Here is a 14,899-nt window from a genome sequence, read left to right on the forward strand (position 1 = left end):
CAAATTGCCATTCAATTATTGCTTAATCATCATTTGTCATTTACTTTTCATTCAGTCGTCAATAACTATAATTTAATCATCGTTTAATGATTAATAGAACCCCTTTAGTTAACCCCACAACGATGACTTCTTTTAATAATTCACTTGTGACACCACTGCACGTGCAAGTTTAAATGGAAATGTTAACTAGGAGCAGAGGCGTCCGTTATTAGGGCAAGTGGATGGGGAGAGGCTTTGTTTCCTCTTTGCGCGCAGCTCCATCCTCTTTCTGTGGACAGGGTGAGGCCGCGTGAGCCAGTTGTCACTGCTCTGGACACCGCTCTTTCCGTTTCCCCATTCCCCTGAAGAACAGACGACATTCTCTGATAACGCGCGGAGTCTCTGTCCATTCCTGTATAGTCCCTAGTCTCGGGGAGGGGGAGGTTGGTGACTCCGCAGGCAAAGGCGACGGTACTGTGAGCCGCCTCACGTGTGTTTCGTGCTCTTTTTCCCCTCGTGTAGGACCGCGCTGGCGTGTAGGCCTCAGCAACAGCCAGAAGGAGGCGGAGCTGACGCGAGCGGACCAGCTGGTTCAGATCCCTCCTTCATCCACCCTTCTTCCTCAATTCTTTCTCTTTTTTGCGTCTTCTTTTCGTCTTTCTCCTGTGCGCTGCGCGTCTCATTCCGTGCTGCTGCCGCAGAATGAAAGTGGTGGTGGCACCGCCAGCTTCGTGCCCCTACACCATCTTGCCCTTCGCTCTCCCAGAAACAGTCTGAAGCCATCTGCAGCACCTCCGACATCGGCTGTGGGGTTTCTCCTCCGCCCCCTTCCAGGAGCAGGTACGCGGGCGCTGAAGGGTGGCTGCGGGAGGATGCGGACTTGATTTCTGAGAGCTGTTAGCGCGGTGGCGTTGTGCGCAGAGGAGCGCCGTGGGGGGTGCTTGGGGCTCGCCGTGGGGGGTGCTTGGGCCTCCCTGTGGCGTTTTTGTTGCCTTCCGCGAGGCGAGGGCTGGCAGGGCGTCTATCGTTTTCCTAGGCGGACTCTTTCACTCTGATGCGGCGAGAGGTCGGGGGCTAGGATGGCACACACATTACTACTCCCTCCTTAGTTGGGGCAAACAGGGAGCGAGACAATGAGGCTTCCTCAGTCCTCGCTGGGAGAGGAGCTGGGTTTGTTTGGTTTTTCTCCTTAGACTGGTAACCTCCACGTCTTTTGTGTTTTGGTGTCGGGGAGGGGGTGGGGCGAGGCGGGTATGTGGAGGCGATGGCGACTAAAACATAGCATGCTTTGAGCACTTGGCGGTGCCGCCCTTTTTGTCTGGATTATCGAGCTGCGTTTAATTGTCATTGGGAAATGTCTGGGTTTGATTCGCGTTCTTCACATATACTTCGTCTTTTTGCTCCACCTAGATTACTGTTAGAGAGGTGTATACCTGAAATATCCTTGCTGGGGATTTTGTTTTGAGTTTGGTTTTTTTATGGTCCATTTTCTAGCTGAGGATATTCAGGTAAATAAGTATTTATTTAACCAGCTAGTTTAGGTTTTATTATTGATTTAACAGTAGTTAGTATTTATATTCTCTTTATTAAGTAATTAAGTTAATCTAGTACCTAAAGGGGGCCTACAATAAAGTAGGAGAGGGATTTTTTACAAGGGTGTGTAGTGATAAGAAAAGGGGGAATGGCTTTTAACTAAAAGAGGATAGGATTAGATATTAGGAAGAAATTCTTTGCTGTAAGGGTGGTGTGACACTGGAACAGGTTGCCTAGAGAAGTTGTGGATTCCCAGTCCCTGGAAGTGTTCAAGTCCAGGCTGGATGGGGCCCTGAGCAACCTGATCAAATGAAAGATTCCCTGCCTGCGGCAGGGGGTTGGAACTAGATGATTTTAAGGTCCTTTGCATCCCGAACCATTCTAGGAGTCTGTGAAGTATTAGGGTAACTTGAAATGCTTATATTATGTATTTCACATAGTTCATAAGTTGTAGTTTCTTGGAAGTGCACTTGGTGTGCACAAAAGCTTAATTATATTTGCAACTCAAATAATCTGAATATCTGCTGTTATTAGAGTTGACTTAGGCCTCAGTTTAGTTGTAATTTGGAATTAAAAGATGTCTTAGTTATGAGACTGTTAACTTTAATAATAACAAAGTATTTATGTTCCCCTTTTAGTTTGTCTGGGTAAACTGTGAAGGTCAGTGGTGTAAATTACTGTTTGAGTTAACACTGAATTAAAAAGCTCCTTTTTATTGGGAGGTCAGGATTAAACAGGGACATCTCTTAAGTGTTAAGATTCTTTTTGGAGGTAAGAGAGATCATTATATTTTTTGTAAAGGTTTGGTTGCAACCAGTCAACCAAAAGATTGGGGAATGTAAGGTCGTGAGAGTGTAATATGTTAGGTCTCTGATCATAGCCAGGTTTTTGTTCTTGCTGTGAAATAGAGATGAAAATGTCTGAGATGACAGCCTCATGATGCTGCATTTTCTTGATTGAAGTATCTGCACTCCCTTTTCCTCTAGAAAAGAAGCTGTAGTCGTGTTAATTGAATTTCATGTTTTCCTCTTATAGTGGGAGTATGCTTGGTTACTTCCGTTCTGTGGGGTTGTAGGAGTTGGCAGCTTTCAGAGATATAAACAGAAGCTGATTTCAGAGGCCCCTGTTGACAAGATTTTCTGTCTGGGCCTTTAGATTAGTCTGTCACACTACAGCCTTATGACAGGCAAAAGCTAATGTGCTCAACCATGTTGTTAAAAACGGGACCACACTCCCGGTACTAAAAAGTGATTTCAGCATTTATTATAATAAAAAGAAAGGCCTAAAGCAAGGGGGCTCGCAGCCCGAGCAGGAGGGTTCCCATCGAGGATGCTGCAGTGCCAGTGCTTGGTCTTCCTGAGCAGCGATGTCCCCGATGTTCCAGGTGGAGCGGCATGAATTCATTGGGTCAGATGCCACTTTTTTATCCTGTTTTTTGTCCCTTTGGATTGGTTTCTTTTTGCATCCTTCATTTGCATGAAGGTTTAAGGCACTTGTGAAACAGAGATTTTTAGAGTTAAATTAACAAAATGAATTAAATATTTATAATTTAGCTTGTAGAGGTATGTATTGAATTTTAACCTAAGAAACCTCTGCCTGGTACAAAGGGCATAAGAAAATGCAAATTTCTGAAGCTTCTTGCATAAAGAACAATACCAGAAGAGGCAAAGAACCCAGATAAAGAAGCTCCTCTGTCTCCAAGCCTATCAAGACTGACAGACATACTCAGATAAGCACCAAAGGACCGAAAGCGCACGCGCAGAGAAGAAAAGTTCAAAAGTTCAATCATGAGGAAGACCACAATCTTCAGCCTCAGGACCACCGAGAGACCCCCGTACGACCACCACAGCAAACCACACATGCCCAGAAGGGTGTGGACTTATTTAGCATGAGAGGCGAGGACAAGCGGGGCCAGGGGTTGAATATGCATGGAAAAGTTGTGCAATGTATTGCGTATGGAACGTCTTTGAGAATAAAAGTGTGGGTCAGACTGAGGCTCGGGGCACAAGTTTTGGAGAGCTATCTCACTTGTGCCGGGCGCTGACATACATACCCACTTCATAACTACCCCAAGTTATGGAGTCTATTTATTTATTCCACGTATCGCTTCACTTGATTGGCCCATTACAGTTCTGTCCAGGCTGGCTCGTTTCGCGGGGGTGGGGGTGGTGGTGGTGGTGCACTTTACTTAGGTGTATTATGGTACATAGAGTACCGTATTTCTTATAACTACCCTTTTAACCCCTTTTACCATAACCAAACTAACAGTACATGCTTAACAATTATCAACTATTTTACAACCATTTCTAACCTATTTTTAACAATTCCCCCCTCTAACTATTTGATCAGGCTTCTAGCCTGCATCAACCTTTTAAAGTTCAACTTCTACTTTTTTCAGTTTCTCATACTGTTCAAGCATATCTCTGGCATTCTGATCACTCTGTTCTTTTATTAACATTACTTTTTTACCATTTTTCCCTTCTACATTACCTTGCAGCATGATGCTGCTTTGGACAATGCTGGTTACTATCCGGACTAGGCATGGAATTGCACATGGTAGAAATATTACACTTGCTAGTGCACAGACTATAAAGAAGACCAATTTCTTCCACTATTTACCGTTCCAGGTGAACAAGTTGTCCCACCAATCAGATTCCCCAAACAAGGGCGTCCATTTTTGTGTTCCAACATAGGTTAGTTTTCTAATATTTTGAGTTATGTTTTTAATTACATGACTATGGTCATCAATCTCTAGGCAGCATTCTGAAGTATTAAATTTCCCGCAGATCCCTCCTTCCTCTGCGAGGAGGTAGTCCACTGCCAATCAAATTTGGTAAATTACTGATCATGTTTGCTGTTGCTGCTGGTTTAAGAGATCAATGGTCAGAGTTGTTTGACTGGACATTATTTCAAGTACTGCTTGTAAACGGATGAGTCGATTGAGCATGTATACTGGGGTTCTGTACCCCCAGGATCCATCTTGGGCCCAGGTAGCTGGCCCATAAGTATCGATAATCTTTTGTGGGGTCCAAATTTCATTGTTCCAATTTTGGGTTCTGCCAAATAAACTCCTTTTTTCTCTGGCCAGATCATCATATACTGGGACTCCCAAGTTTGATTTTGCATCCTTAGGCAGTAAGAAAAAGGATGGTTTTATAGCTCCAATTGTGCAACTCCCGGTCCTCCCTCCCAGTAATTTCACATATGCCATGTTACCACAGATCCAAAATAAATTTTTAGGTGTGTCCCAGAAATTAGAATCTTGATTCGTTATATGTTTCCAATATTTGTATAGGGTTTTATTGCCCAGAATGGGTTAATATAATCTCCTAAGCATTCAAACATTTTTTCTTTTTCACTGTATGCACATCTACTTTCAGTTTTTTCTATTGACCAATATGAATGGAGGGTTTCTGGGATCCACCTGGTGTGTGTGTCATTTGCTGCTAGATATCTTTTACACGGTGTTTCTCCTACTTCTATAGTAGACATTTTCCCTTTTCTTGATAAACACTCTTCTCCTATTTTTGTTGATTTTAGCTTCCACTCCCCTTCTTTTGGGTACTACCATGCTTTTTCTTGATGTAATCCATTTTAAAATGCCTAGGGGACCTAAACTGATAACGTCCCATGGCCAAATCTCACTTAAATGTGTCCCCCTGCACACCCAGCAATCAGTCAAATTAAATTCTTTTGTGATCTTTTCCACCATATCGGTAAAAAGATTCTTACCATATATTTGTCCCTCTCTATCCCTTTGTCTTTTCAATTGCACTTCTTTCTCTTTGAATGTATCCTCTAAGTTGGTTTCACTTTCTTGTTCAAAACATACCCATCTTTCTTTCATAGGGCACTCTCCTGACATCCTCTGGCTTGGGTTTGCAATATTTTTATCTAGCCAATATATTTTATTATCTTCTTTACAGGTTGTTAACTGGGAGTGATCAATACATTTGGGATTCATGTTTGTGTGTACTCTGATTAATACACTTACTGTATCTCCTCTATACAAGGGATAGTAACACTTCTCACAAGGGTTTCCTCCACTTCCTTCGAAGCAGATGAGTAGTAGCATTGCTACGAGTGGGAGTCTGGTACGGGCTGGCCTCCTCACCTCTCAAACCACAGGAGTTTTCTCAGTGCCCTGAGAGTATTTCCCAGAGGTAGTTCCCGATCCAGTCTTGCCTCCCACCTCTGGTTTTCCCTTCTTCTGGAGACATTCTGCCACTCCCTTCCCTCAATTTGGTCCCAATTAGGGTTGCAAGGAGAGTGCTCTATGGAACAGTACCAAAAACTGAGATGTTATTCTGATTGTCAAGACTTAGCTAAACAAAACTTATACTGTAACTATAACAAACATTAACAAACTTTAAGGGTATAAGAATAACAATGTAGAGGTTTCCTGTGGGGGGGTTGTGTTCAGGGTTGTGCTTCTTTCAGTGTTTTCCTCAGGACCAGTTTGAAGTCTTTATCGTCTCTGCTGTCTATAGTCCATTTGCTTGCCTCAGCTGGGGGTTGTACTGGACCCTTCACTTGACTTGCATGAGTCCAGCCCCGCTCCTTTGTTCCTACTACAGTGTTTGTTGTAAGCAGCACCTGGAAGGGGCCTTCAAAGCCTTCGTAATAGGGCTAGTGGTAAACATTTGACCCAATTCCATTGGGTTTCTAAGACCAATTTTGTTAAAATATTCTTTAAGGTTTGATTTACCCTCTTGACCCTCCCAGAACTCTGAGGGTGCCAAGGGATGTGTAACTCCCACTTTATTCCTAGGGCCCCGATGACTTGTTGCAGAACACTGGATGTAAAGTGGGGGGCCACGGTCCGAATCAATAATATTTACTAGCCCGTATCTCGGAATAATTTCTTCCAAGAGAACTTTTGTCACAGTTTGGGCTGTCTCCCTTCTCGTGGGGAATGCTTCAACCCAGTGGGTTAGATGGTCAACTATGACCAATAGGTGTTTATACCCTTGGGCTGGAGTTAATTCAGTAAAATCAACCTGAATACTCTGGAAAGGTCTTATGGCTAATTTCCTCCCTCCCAGAGTGGTTTTTCGCATCACCTTTTTGTTGACTTTTTGACAGGTTAACCATTCTCCTGTGATGGATCTGGCTATTTCATATATTCCCGTTCCCATGTAATATTTCAGGAAATTATCACATATTCCTTGTCTTCCCCAGTGAGTTAATCAGTGTATTTCTTCCATCACTTTTCTGGTTATTATTTGGTTGAATATTTGTCACCTGTCTGGGGTCCACCATTTTCCATCCTCTGTTTTTACCCCTCCCATTTTCTCTATTTCTTTTAGCTCTTTGTCACTGAAAATTGGTACCCCCTCTTCCCTTATTTTTTCCCTGGTCTTCTCTTACCCTTAGGACTGCGACTGGGTCCCCTATTTCTAAGGCTGCTTCTTTGGCTGCCAGGTCTGCTAATTTGTTTCCTTGGATTTCAGGGGTATCTCCTTTTTGGTGGCCTTTAATATGGACTATGGCAATTTCTTTGGGTCCTCTGAGGGATTTGAGTACTTCCCTGATCAGACTTTCATGTGCCAGATTTTTTTCTTTTGAGTTAAGGTATCCCCTCTCTTGCCTGATTTTTCCAAAGGTATGAGCTATCCCAAAGGTGTATCGAGAATCCGTGTAGATTGTCCCTATATCGTCTACTAATAAATCTAAACCTCTCTTTAGGGCATATATCTCGCAACTTTGTGCAGACCAATTCGAGGGTAATTTCCCTTTTTCTTTGATTTCCCCTGCTTCAATAATGGCATATCCTGATGCCCTTTTTTCCATTACAATTCGAGAGGATCCATCTATATACAGGACCCTTCCATATGGTAAAGGGTGGTCTTCTAGGTCTTCTCTTACTTTTGTTTGTATCTCAGTTAGCTCAATACAATTATGCTCTAAATTTTCCATTGGTTCCCCAGTTAAGAATTGAGCAGGATTTAAACATTTTGAGGTGGCAATCTCTCCTCCAGAGTCCAGGCTACAGGTTCTGTGCTTAATTATTTTTCATACAAAAATTTTACAGTTTGAGTATACTGATCAATCCATAATTTACAATAGCCCATTAGACCTAATAGCTTTCTTACATCTCTTTTAGTCTTGGGTGGTGGAATTGACAGGATCCCCACAACTCTTTCAGGACTGAGCTTTTTGTACCCTTTTCCAATTAGATGCCCCAGGTACTTTACCTCTTCTTCTGCAAATTGGAGTTTTTTCTTTGATACTTTTAATCCTTTTTCTCCCAGGAAATTTAGTAAGCTTATACTGGCCTGTTGGACTTGTTCTTGATCTTTGCCTGATATTAGTAGGTCATCTACATATTGTAGAATTTGTATTCCTTCCCCGGGTACAAAGGACTTTAAAAGATCCTCTAAGGCTTGTCCAAATAGGTTAGGGGACTCTGTGAATCCCTGTGGGAGGCGGGGCCACCTAATTTGTTGTTTATGTTTGCAGTCTGGGTCTTCCCATTCCAAGGCAAACCAATTCCTGCTCCCCACCTCTAACGGACAGGCCCAGAAAGCATCTTTCAAATCTGTTACTGAGAACCATGCATGCTCTCGTGGAATTTGACTGAGAAGAGTATATGGATTTGATACTATTGGATATCTGGAAATAGTTTGTTAATTTCCCTCAAATCTTGCACCAATCAATAGGTTCCATCAGCCTTTTTGACAGCTAGAATTGGTGTGTTATGTGGTGACATGCATGGTTCTAGAATGCCTTCTTCCACGAGTCCCTGTATCACATGTGTTAGTCCTCTCTGGCCCTTGGGGGAGATGGGATATTGTTTTACCTGAACAGGGGGAATTTCTGACTGCATTTCTATCTTAATTGGTGGGATATTTACAACCCTTGCCCTCCTCCTTCTGCCCAGACTATTGGGTTAATTTCTCCCATATTCCGTTCAGTTAATAACATTATTTGGGGTACCATCCTCCCCTCCTTTGGCACTACTCCACTTCCCATCTTTACTTGCAGGTCCCGCCCCAATAAGTTACAACCTAGTTTCGGGATATAAAGGAAATCAGCCCTGCAATCCTTTGAGTTGCCTTTTATAATTATGCTCTCTATAACCTGGGCTCCGAATGGTTCCCCTTTTGCTCCCTGCACTTGGCAGATCTTTTTGCTTAGCTGAGCCCCTCTGGGGAGCTTCATCATGCAGGAATGATAAGCACCTGTGTCCACTAAAAACTCATATTCTTCACTCTGGGGGCCAATTTCTGAGTTTACCAGGGGCTCTATCTGGTGTCCAATCTCATCCCCCAGAGTGTAGAGCCCCTGCCACCCCTAATCATTATTTCCTCTGAGAATCTCCTCCAGGGTGTCCTGTTCTTTCTCAATTGCCTCATCCATTTGTAATTTTTTACAGAACCGCTTAACGTGCCCTTTTCTGGTGCAGTAATAGCAATACACATCATCTGATGGTGGTTTTTTCCATTTACCTAGCTTCCCATTATTTTCTGCCCCCCCCTCTTGGCTCCCCTCTTCCCATTCCTACACTTTCTCTTGCTACTGCTACCATAATTTTTGCTTTGGTTCTGTTCTTCTCATCTCTCCTTAAATAAACTTTTAGAGCTTAACAGGTCGTTAATTCCCCTTTCTTGCCAGTCTTCTAAGTTTTCTAATTTCTGTCTAATGACAGGCCAAGCTTTGGTAACAAACTGTACTTTTAGTAATACTTGGCCCTCTGGTCCATCAGGATCAATGCTGGAATGTAACTGAAAATTTCGTTTTAATCAATTTAGCCATGCCCCCGGGGATTCATCCTTTTCCTGACTCCCATCAAATGCCAGTTTGCTATTGCTCCTTTTGGGTACAGATTATTTTATGCCTCTTATTATGGGCTACCCCGGACCAAGTCCCACAGGGTGACCCTCAGTTGGCTGGTCAACGGGTGCCTGGATAGTGTAATTAAAATGCCGACCAGGAAGACGGAAGGACTCTTGAGCTGCTGAAATCCAAGTGGGTTTATTGAGGATTGAGCGAAGGAGTAGGGAGGCAGAAATAGGAGCAGGGAGACAACCGCACTCAGGGAAAGCAGACTCCGAGAGCCCCGGGGAAGGAGGGGCCAGAGTATATAACTGGGGAGGGAAGGAGTAACTAAGGTACAAATGATCCAATGGGAAGAGGGTGTAAGGGAGGAACAGGGATGGGGTAACAAACTGGGCCACGGAGGGAAAAGGGAAGGAGTGGTTTACAGAGGGAACTATTAGAAACAACGAGAATGGGGAACTTTCCAGAACTTGGGGAGATGACAACCACAAACTGACAGGTGATGGGCATATGTTAATTTGCACTGGGGGGCAGAGGACTCTGGGGAAATGCCTTATGCTAAATGACTGTAGTTTCCCATAGCATTCCCACACTGTCCTCCCCATGGGCACATCCCACATCTCCCCCTTGTCTATTTATTAAATAAACATCCCCCTAGGTTTTCACAAGGGTCTTTTTGAAGAGAGTTAGAGCAACGGAAACAATAAAAATTATAAGTAGAATCCAGAGCAGTCCTCTTAGGATGGAGGCCACCCAGCTATGAACACCCCATTGTGTGAGTATCTTATTTATTGCATCCACAGCTTGGTTTTCAGTCTTAAGGTCTTGTATTTGTGGTTGGAGTCTCTTGATGTTGGCTTGTATTGAGGTGCTTCTCGAGGAATGGTTAAAACAACACAGTCCTTCAAAGTCTTCACAGCTATGGCCATGGGCGAGCAACAGGAACTTGATGGCTGCTCTATTTTGTAAGGTGGCATGTCTGGTGGTCTCTTCGTCTGCCAAAAGATCTGACAGTGTGGCGGACGTGGCGTTGGCCTGCTTACTAAGCCAGCACTCAAGGTGAGAAAGCTCACCGAGGGCCTTTGCTGCTGTGTACCATGGTAGGAAAATGGTCACAGCGACCCTCTTTGACTTACTCCAATCGTAAATTTGGGAATCACAATTTGGGTCAAATTGGGTATAGGATCTCTTTTTGCAGGTCAATTGTTTTTCCTTTTTCCAATCAAAAATTTGGGTTTTGTTGGGTGTCAGGGTAGTAAGCTGGCCAAGGCTACAGGGTCCCCCTTTAATCTTGGATGGGATCCCTGGCCACACTCTGTCACCACAGATAAGAAACACTCCCCTAGGGAGCACCTTGGGATATGGAGAGGACTCGGACCATGTTAGGCTGGTGTAATTGCACCAGTCGATCATGTATTTTTTGTCATTTGGTGACACATCTTTCCTGATTATCTCTTGAGGCTCTTATTTGATTGACCTTTAGAAAAATTGAACGCAGAAGGCAGCTTTTGTGGACCCCAGTAAGTCCAATTCCTGGGGTTCCTGTGGTGCATATGGGAGGGTCCTTGTCCACCAATCGCAAGAGTCCACCGGGTTAGGTTTCTTACCTGCATATGGGTAGTCTTTTTCTGACAGAGGGATTCCCATCAGGCATGTTGAGAGTGGGTCTCCCACCCTGCCCATGGCCATGCAAAAATTGTCTTGCTTGAGGGACTTTGCTAGTGTTATCCAAATGTTCTCCTTCGGCTGTGGGACAAGCCATGTGTCGGCTGCCTGGAGACACAGTAAAATGAAATGTGTGGTGGCAGCCATCTGGATGCTCTGGGGTGCCTTAAGTGTTATCTGGGTAAGTGTCAGCAGGGTGGCCATCACTGCTCTGGGTGTGTTCTAGTACGATAACAAAAGAAAGCATTTGTAAGTAAAATTCTATTTGGTTCCCTTCCTTCCTTTCTCCCCCTTTGTTAAACTTAATAGAATGAAATAAATAACAGGTAAGGTCGAGGGATAAGGGGTAGGGGGTCGAGGGAAAAGTTAAGAGGGGAAAGGGAATGGGACAACAGGAGAAGGTAAAACTGGGCTTGTCCCAGCTGGTAGCGGAAAGTGTCTTCTTGTGATGAGGGCGCAGGAGACGATATTTGGTGGAGTGGTGTCCTTCTTGCGTCATCTCCACGCAACTGCATTGTCCGGTTGGGCTGTTTGTGGTGCTCCAGGAGGGTGTTCTGCTGGGAGGTAATCTTGTGGCAGGGCGTCCAGGTATGGTTTTACATACTTCCCAGGAATCCACTTGGGGCCCTGCTCGGTGGAAACACAGCCGTATCCTCTCCCCCATGTTATGAGTGGGTACGGGCCCTTGATGATCTTAGATTCTGGGTACTTAATAAGGACCGGAGGCCTTTCCTTTAAAAGTGCTCTAGTGTTGTTATGAAGGTGCCACAGAATGGGGGGATTCAGTTCCCTGTCTGAGCAGTTCATGAAATTAAAAACATAAAGTGCCTTACACAGTCTTTCAACAGGAGTTATGGACAGGGCTGAATAATTTTGCTGTTCTAGCAATTTCTTGATCTCTTTATGTGTTCTTTCAACTACAGATTGCCCGGTGGGGTTATGTGGAATGCCGGTAGTGTGGGCAATCCCCCATTGCTGCACGAATTTCTGAAAGTGCGTCGATGTAAAGCCTGGGCCATTGTCAGTCTTAATGGATTTTGGAATGCCCAGGGTGGCAAATGCCATATAAAAAGGTTTGATGATATCTTTGTTTTTTTCTCCCGTGTGGAGGGAGGCAAACACTGCTCCTGAAAATGTGTCGATTGAGACATGTATATATTTTAATCGCCCGAAAGGGGCATAATGAGTGATGTCTGTTTGCCAGAGTTCCAAAGCCCCCAGTCCTCGGGGGTTGACCCCCGTCACCACAGAAGGAAGGGCATGGACTGATAGTTGTGGCAGGTGAAAAGAATGGCTCTGGCTTGTTCTTTGGATATTTTGAACTGTCTTGAAAGTGCAGGTGCGTTTTGGTGATAAAAAGCGTGGCTCAGCCGAGCCTGCTGAAAAATGTCAGGTAGGGTAGGTTTGTCAGAAATCTGTGCGGTCATTGCTAGCAGATCTGCTCTCCGGTTGCCCTCAGTGATGGCACCTGGCAGGTCATTGTGAGACCAGACGTGCAGAATATGATAGGGTTGCTCTCTGTGGGAAATGAGCCAAATTAATTCTGAGAGCAAGCCATGTCATTTTCTGTTTTGAATTTCTTTGAACAGGGCATGTTCTGCCCGCTCTGCTATCCCGGCAACATATGCTGAATCAGTAACTAGATTAAAAGGTTGTTGAAATTTTTTGAAGACTCTCACAACCGCAGCAGGTTCTGCGATCTGGGGGGAACCCTCAACCAGTTGGACATCAGACTCCCACTTCTGAGTGTCCAGGCCCTTCCAGGTGATCACTGACTTGTGGGACTTGCCTGACCCATCAGTGAACACTGTGAGAGTGTTTTTCAAAGGAGTTTTACTTTTAAATGTTTTTGGAGCCAAATACAGAGTGTCTTTGAACAATTTGTGTTTCGGATAATGAATTGATATCTGGCCAGGATAGCTGTCTAATGCAATTTGTAAATTTTCATTAGTTTGTAGTACTGAGTCCAATTGTTCCAAATTTAAAGGTAAATAAGTGCACGCCAGATCACACCCTGCGAGGGTCCGGAGGCGGTGGCAGGCTTTTATAACAAGTTTGGCTATTAATTCTTCTGGTGTTGTCACGGTTTTGTGTGGCTGGTGAGGTAGGAAAAGCCACTCGATGAGGAGTGGATCTTTGAGTGTACTATTCCATTGAAATAGAAGTCCATGAAAGTTTGGGCACTTACCCAGGACACAGAGGTTCAACGGGAGGGACCGGACCACACGGTGAGCCTGTCGGGACTTCAGGGCCTGTGCGACTCTCCAGGGCTCCACGGGCATCTGATGTTAGTTGACGTGGAGAAGCTAAGTCGTCACTTCCTCACAGGAGGTTGGAGAGGGGCGCTAGCTCTTCTGTGGTGAGCCCCAGGAGAGGTCGGATCCAGGTGATGGTGCCACAAATTTGCTGAACGTCCCGCAGCGTCCGTGGGTCTTCCTTGATGGTCAGTGTCTGCGGTGTGATGGTCCTCTCGGTGATGATGAAGCCCAAATACTTCCATGGTGCTGATAACTGAATCTTTTCCTGTGCCATCTGAAGTCCAGCCGCCTTGACGGCCTGCATAGTTTTCGAAAGTGCTGCATCTAGATAAGTTTTTGTGGCAGCACACACTAAAACATCATCCATGTAATGAAGTATTATTGCCTCAGGGAAGATTCTCCTAACAGGGGAAAGGACTTGTGCAACAAAAGTTTGACAGAGCACTGGAGAGCACTTCATTCCCTGGGGCAAAGTGGTCCACTGGTACCTTTTGTATGGTTCGCTCCTGTTGATTGATGGTACTGAGAAAGCAAACCTGGAAGCATCTCCAGGGTACAATGGGATGTTAAAAAAAGCAGTCTGATGTCTAACACTGTGAGCTGCCAATCCCGGGAAAGCATGGAGGGAGAGGGGAGGCCTGGCTGAAGGGGGCCCATGTCCTCAATGGCATCATTGACCCTATGTAGGTCTTAGAGCAGGCGCCACCTGTCCCTGCCAGGTTTTTTGATGACAAAGACAGGTGTGTTCCAGGGGCTGGTGGAAGGTGTTAAATGCCCCAGGTGCACCTGCTCCTCTACTAATTCATGGAGCGCCTCTAATTTCTCCACTGGAAGGGTCCACTGGTCCACCCATACTGGTGTGTCGGTCTTCCAATTGAGAGGTGGGGTGGTGCACTCTGCAGTGGCCCATACTAAAAATCCCACCTAGGGTCAGGCACGTCAAGTCAGGCTCCCCATTGGGACAAAACGTCCCTGCCAAGTAGCATGATATTTGAGGAAACCACGAAAGGCCTAATTGTTGCAATTTGTCCCTCTGGTCCCTCTACGCTTACCAAATATTTGCTTCTGAGGAAGTTGACAGCTCCCCCCACGCCGGAGATTGTGCCGCAAGGGGGCACCAACTCCCAGTCGCGCGGCCACTTTGCTCAAGGGAGGATGGTGACATCAGCTCCAGTGTCCGCCATTAAGTCCAATGTCACTGACTTCCCCTGAAAGTAAATGGTAGGTGTTATTAATGGTCTTTTCCTGCAGACATTTTGAGTAAAGAAAACATGCTTGTCCTTGTCCTCATTGTCAAAGTCTGCCCCTCCAGGATGTATAGTAAAGCAAATGGGGCCCATTTACAAAGAGTAAATGGGGGGTTGGTGCAAACTACTGATACCATGACTTCGTTGCCAGGATCCACACAAACCACCTCGGGGATGATGGTAAGTTCTTCTGGTGTGTTGTGGCTGTCCCCGAGGAGGAGGACGGTTGTGGGCCTGTCACTATAGGGTGAGTGTAGATATCCCGCAGGGACTCTCACAAGGTCCTCGTCTGGCAGCAAAAGATGGACAGCGCTGCAGAGGACCCGACAGTTATCCTGATTTAATTGGCTGGTTCTGCGGAAGAACCGCAGCCCATCCTCCTGGCTGTGGTCTGCAGAAATGTACCATCCAGGCAGTGGTTTTCCTGGATGGTAG

General features: G+C 45.1%; 1 protein-coding gene across 4 annotated transcripts in view; it reads left to right on the forward strand.

The window, feature by feature from the left end:
- The first annotated feature begins 613 nt into the window (after nt 1-613).
- The window catches only part of LOC128782883 (AN1-type zinc finger protein 5-like), a 59,935-nt gene continuing 45,649 nt past the window's right edge, over nt 614-14,899 (forward strand). For all 4 annotated transcript variants that reach the window (XM_053933387.1, XM_053933390.1, XM_053933388.1 and 1 more), the window contains exon 1: nt 614-819. The gene's annotated coding sequence lies outside the window, so the exon portion shown is untranslated. The remainder of the gene's footprint in view (nt 820-14,899) is intronic.

The sequence above is a fragment of the Vidua chalybeata genome (assembly GCF_026979565.1).
Source record: "Vidua chalybeata isolate OUT-0048 chromosome W unlocalized genomic scaffold, bVidCha1 merged haplotype SUPER_W_unloc_2, whole genome shotgun sequence".
In the NCBI taxonomy this organism is placed as follows: Eukaryota; Metazoa; Chordata; class Aves; order Passeriformes; family Viduidae; genus Vidua; species Vidua chalybeata.